Genomic DNA, 6,000 nt, shown 5'->3' with positions numbered 1-6,000 from the left:
ACACCCACTAACCCATGAAGATCAGGCAAAATTTTAACCGTGTAATGTGGAATGCTGATGGCTTTTTCAGGGAGGAGAAACTGCCAGGCTCCAGAATTGGATCTGAGGAGGGGCCTGGGAAGAGCAGTTTGCCATATTGAAGTGTTGAGGGACCTGGAGAGGGGACTCTTAGTGCTGATGAGACTTCCCTTCCCCACAACTCCTCCTCCTCCAGGAAGCCCTGGGAGGGCACAGAGAGGACGTGGGAGTTGGGAGGGTGGAAGCTTAGGGGTTTCCACCAAACTGGACACCTTTAGATAAGGTTTGACAACCTGTGGATCATAGTGGGGGTTCTTGAGAGAGTGGCCTAGAAAGGACCAAAGAGAGTTGGAAGAAGGCCCAGGGAGGCTGTGAGGCTTGGCTGCAGAAGGCTGGATGCACAGGCCCAGCTGTAGAGGAGTAGCCGAGTGGGTCCAGGGCTGGCTCTGCGCTTTGCCAGCCATGTGACCGCAGTCCACAATGTAACCTTTCTAAGCCTTGGTTTTCTCCTCTGTATCATGAGTATAATAGTAATACATGTCACATAGGATTGTTGACAGAATTAAATGTATCTAAAGTGTTTAACCTGGGATCTGATACGGGGGAAGATTTGTTAATCATCATCATCATCACTGCAACAAGACTTGAACTCCGAACATGTGACTCTTGATACCTGGGAAGCAAAGCTCTCAAATAAAAATGGGTTTCTCTTAAGTCTGTATTCACTCTAGGGAGCAGGCACTTCTGGGCAAGATGACAGTCTGTGGCCTTGCCAAGAGTCTATTTGCATAAAGCAACCAAGGATCCTCCTGAGAAAGAAAGAACTCACCAGTCTGGGTGAGAGTGAGAACACCCAAGCTCAGTCCAAGGACAAGATCCAGAGCTGGAGAAAAAGAAGGTGGGTATGAACACAGGATGGAGATTGTTGTCAGCCTGTTGCCCTTGAACATGCCTTGAACATGTTAGAAGGGGTGAGAAGAATCTACTTTGGGATCCCTGTGACAAAAGGGATTTTTTTCTAGTTTAGTGGATATCAGGGCATTGCACGTGGGTGCTAGGAGGAACTGCACACAGCCTTGTGGCACTGGAGCTGCTGTGGAGATACAACAGCATCCCCATCCAAGCCCATGACTCACTCACACATCACCAAAGTCACTGGGTTTTCCACCAGGAGCAGCTCAACATTAGTGGCCCAGCAGCAGTGACAGCCACATCGAAGAGTTGGCAAATGATGCCAGCAGGGAGCCAGAGCATGAGAGGAGGGACATGAGGACCTGGCCTGTGTTTGGGTGCACATGTGTGATGTTCTCTGGGCATCCTCAGAAACTGGACTGGGGCTTCATGGAGGAACTGGAGATTCTGGGGGAGCTGATGAAAGCAAAGCGAGAGAGGAACAGCCTGTGCTGGTTCTGATCCCAGCTCTCCCCTCAAGCTGGCGTGGCCTAGGAAACACGCATTATGCAAGTAAACAAATCATTATTACGAGCCTTAAAAGCTCTAGCTTGGCCCTGCCTCCTTTTACAAACACTCACACATGCAAACGGGTATCAGCTCTTCTTTGCATGTGCCCGTGGGGGGAGAGCTTTGATGTAAAATGTTTCTTACTATCAGTCTATGACTGAAAAAAAGACAAAAAAAAAAAAAAAAAAAGAAAGAAAGAAAGAAAGTAAAAGAAAATACTTCATTAGAGGATGCAAAAGATCTTCACCCACCCCAGGAGTCTGTGAAATGGCAGAGAAATGTTGAACTCATTTCCAAAAAATTTCACTCACTGATTGAGGGGCCTGGGTAGATTGGTTGGAATATCATTTCTGTTATTAACTAGCTGTGTGACCTTGGGCAAGCTGCTTAGCTTTTCTGTGCCTCATTTTCTACATTGCTAAAGTAGCAGTAATACCATCTTTGCATGTTGATATTAAGATTAGTGATAATACATGTGGAAGACATGTCACAAAGAAGGCATTCAGCTACTGATAATTCTGCCAGAAATTAGATGGGAAGAGGGCAAGGGCATAGAGCAGAGGACCAGATTTTATTTTATTTTTTAAAGATTTTGTTTTTTTATCCATGAAAGACACAGAGATAGAGGCAGAGACACAGGCAGAGGGAGAAGCAGGCTCCATGCAGGGAGCCCGACGTGGGACTCGATCCCGGAACTCCGGGATCACGCCCTGGGCCAAAGGCAAAAGCCCAACCGCTGAGCCCCCCGGGTGTCCCAAGGACCAGATTTTAAAGATTACTTAGAAGGAGTGTGTCACTTAGGACTCTTTGGTAGAAAGTGCCAGACACTGATTCTGCCAGTCTTAGCAAAAAAGGCCCTTATTGCCATGGTGATAAAGTGACTTGTGGAATCCAAGGAAGGGCTGTCCAAATAGGTTTCAGAAAGGAGAAACTTGTGGGAGTTTGGGGATGTAAGCGGCAGGAGGTAAGGGACAACGTCCTCAGGTAAATCCATTTCAAGCAGCTCTTGTCTCCATATTCCTCCCTAGAGGAGAGAGCCCAGTGGCCTGAGCTGGGGTCAGGTGCCCACCCATTTGCCACAGGAAAGCAGGACACCTTGGCAGCAATCCCATCAAGGGTGGATGCAGTGGAGGGGACATTGTGCCCCAATAGAAACTTTGGAATTATTACCAGGAGTAGAGAGGATGGCTGGGCAGGCAAAACCAAGGGACGTTCACTACGAGATGGTATGTATACCAGCATGTGTTAGCTAATATCATATCCCGTGGCCCCAACCTATCATCCCAACCAACCAACCTCATGATTTTTAAGAGAATGACCAGGGTACAATTTAGACTAACAGATATGGATAACTTCTGAAAAGACAGCTAAACCCTTGTGTCCTGACTGTGGAATTGGGGCATTTTTGACTCTCCTGGTCCAACTTTGGCCAGGAGAGGAGTTAGAAGACCGTACTAACAAAAGCAGACATTTACAGAATGCATATTTTGTGCCATTTGCTGTTTTAAGCCCCTAATGTAATTAATTCATTTAATCCTCATAACAATCCAATGGGCTAAATACTTATTATTATTGTTGTTGCTGTTGCTATTTCCTCTCCACTTACAGAAAAGAAAACTTAGGGCCACGAGGTGAAGTAGCTTGCCAGGGTCCTGTAGCTGGTAAGGAGCGGCACTGGGATCCAACCCAGGCATCTCTCAGTCTGATGCCCACGGTGTTAGCCCTCCTGGGAGCTGCCTCCCCAAAGGGTCAGGGGGAGAAGGAATCCCGGGGGCTGCTTTCCAGGCCCATAGTGCCTCATTGGCGAGGCGCGGCTCTTGTACTACAATTCCCAGCATGCAACTGGGCTACCATCTTAACCCCCTCCTCACCAAAAGTTCTTCACGGTCTTGGTAAAAAAAAATTTTAAGGGCAAACGTGGCAAAATCTGGTCTCCCTAAGGGATAATTATGCAATTGAGGCATGAATGCAGATGTAAGTGGGAGTATATAGAGGAGAAGGTTAAATTCTAGTTTAAAATACTCTGCATTTTTTTAGTGTTCAGAGGAAGGTACTGAAAATCACTGTGGGAAAGATCGTTTTTTAACTGAGAAATGTGTACCATGATAATAAAACCAAGGCCATGTTAAAGCACCTATTCTCAAACTTTGTTGCACTTCGCAATCACTTGGAGAGTTTCTAAAAATATATAATGCTGGGGTCACATCCCTAGAGGTCCTGATTTAATTGGTCTGGAGTATGACCTGGACATTAAGACTGTTAAAGGTTGCATGAAATTCTAAAGTGCAGCAAAATCTGAGAACTCTTGCTTTGAAGAAGAGAAGTATTTAGGTGGGGTCATAAAGATAAAACAAATTGTGACTAGCTCAAGGAAACTTGTAAGAAAAAAGAGAGAGAGACAGAATAGACTCACAAGCAGTGTTTTTCAATCCGGGCACATTAGGATCACCTAGGAAATGTTTTTAAAAATTACTTTATCCCAGACCAACGGAAGTAACATCTCTGGGGATGTATTCTGGTGAAAGAACTGAACCCCAGAATAGTGGTCCTCAAAGTCTTCCCAGACTGGCAGCATGGCTATCACATGGCAACTTGCTAGAGATATAGATTCTTGGGACCCACCTCCAACAAATGGGAACAGAAACTGTGGGGGAGGGTCCAGAAATTTGTGTTTTCACAAACCTTCCAAGTGATTCCAATGCACTGTCAAGTTTTGGTAACCATAATCACTGCCCTGAGATGTAGGCTCCACGGAGATAGAAACTTGATTTGATGTTTTCACCTAGCAAAGTGTTAGGAACAGAGAATATGCTTTCCATGGTCTGTTACATTAATGGTCCTCAATGACCCAGGCCTGCCAGTATTCATGCCCTTGTGCCCTCTCCCCTGGGAGCTAGACTGGCAACAAAACGTGCAGAAGTGATATGGTACCAGTTTCCTGATCAGAATCTTTAAGAACTGGTAGCTTCTGCTTTTATCCTTTTAGGAGCCCTGAGGTGTCATTTAAGTAGTGAGGCTCCTTGTGAAAAGGCCACATAGAGTTAAAAATCCTGAGTTTCTGTAGAGAAAGAGACCCAGCCACCCCGGAACCCAGGCTGAGTTCAGCTTCCAACTGGGTCTATCAGATGAATGCAGCCATGAGAGTGACCACTGGCAAGACCAAAAGAAGGGACTCCCAGCTGAGCCCAGACCAGATCAATGAGCTGTGAGCAAATAAAATGATTTTAAGCCAGTAAGTTTTGGGTGGTTTGTTAATGCAGCTACAGGAAAAATGAAATAATGCTCAATAAATACCTGTCGAATTAATGGACATGGAGCTAGACCCAACCTCTCTCCTTTGTCAAAGGAGGAAAAACAGAAGTTAGATAGAAAGCAGGAACATACTAGCCAGGATGGCTAAGGAGGGAGCTTTGACCAGAAGCCATTAATTCTGTACCCACAGCCCAGACAGCAAAGGCCCAAGTGCCTAGCTAAGAGCAGAAGAATCAAAGGTACTAACTCTAATCAAAGGTACTAACTCACTGACTACTGATTATACGCCAGGTATATGGATAAAACATTTTACTAATATTAATTCTCAACAACAAATATTACATATTTTAAATGTATAACATACACATGACTCATACAGTGTTCTATATAATTGTATTATGTATATCTGAATTAGATATTAATTCTTCTCAAAGGTTTGCATAAGTACTATTATTACCCCATCTCATAGAAATGTAAGGTCAAATGGGTTAAATCATTTGCCCAAAGTCATGGAGCTATTATTAATTGGAACTCAAATCATATTTTTCTAATTCTAAAATTCAAGGTTTTAAGCACACAGTAGGACCAAACTATCCAGGAAAACTGAAGAGTGACCCTGTGGGTAGCTCAGTTTTAAATCATGATAACAAAGAAGATTACCATCTGCCTTTGGTGGTAAATAAAACACACCATGTTCACACGTCAACGTATCTCCCATTTTAGGATAGACGTCCATGGAAAAATAGATCTTATGTTACAGCTGAAGTTGATAGGTTACATTAATTTGGTAAAACAAAGGAAACCAGTAGTTAATCATAGGTCCAGCCTTCTGTGATGAAAAGTGGTCAGACATTTAGGCATTCTGAGAAACCTAAACCAAACTTCTCAGTCCCAGAAGTGAGTTTCCTGAGCAATCGGTTGCTTAAGATAAAACACAGCCGGATGCAAGCCACACCAGAACAGCTTCTTTGGCCTCTATCTGTTCAAAACTATACAAAAAAAAACATGTAGGGTTTTCTTTCTTTCTTTCTTTCTTTCTTTCTTTCTTTCTTTCTTTCTTTCTTTCTCTTTCTTTCTTTTCTCCTTTCTTCCTTCCTTCCTTCCTTCCTTCCTTCCTTCCTTCCTTCTTTCTTTCTTCTTTCTTTCTTTCTTTCTTTCTTTCTTTCTTTCTTTCTTTCTTCTTCCTTCCTTCCTTCCTTCCTTCCTTCCTTCCTTCCTCCTTTCTTTCTTCTTTCTTTCTTTTTCTTTCTTTCTTCTTTCTTCCTTCCT

General features: G+C 43.9%; 1 protein-coding gene across 1 annotated transcript in view; it reads left to right on the top strand.

The window, feature by feature from the left end:
* Positions 1 to 559: 559 nt before the first annotated feature.
* LOC112913933 (protein FRA10AC1) overlaps positions 560 to 6,000 on the top strand; it is a 72,074-nt gene continuing 66,633 nt past the window's right edge. The window contains exon 1 of the mRNA XM_025990837.2: positions 560 to 916. The gene's annotated coding sequence lies outside the window, so the exon portion shown is untranslated. The remainder of the gene's footprint in view (positions 917 to 6,000) is intronic.

This window comes from Vulpes vulpes, chromosome 15 (genome assembly GCF_048418805.1).
Source record: "Vulpes vulpes isolate BD-2025 chromosome 15, VulVul3, whole genome shotgun sequence".
Classification (NCBI taxonomy): Eukaryota; Metazoa; Chordata; class Mammalia; order Carnivora; family Canidae; genus Vulpes; species Vulpes vulpes.
The sequence above is the reverse complement of the archived record's forward strand: the minus strand, read 5'-3'. Positions and strand labels throughout refer to the sequence as shown.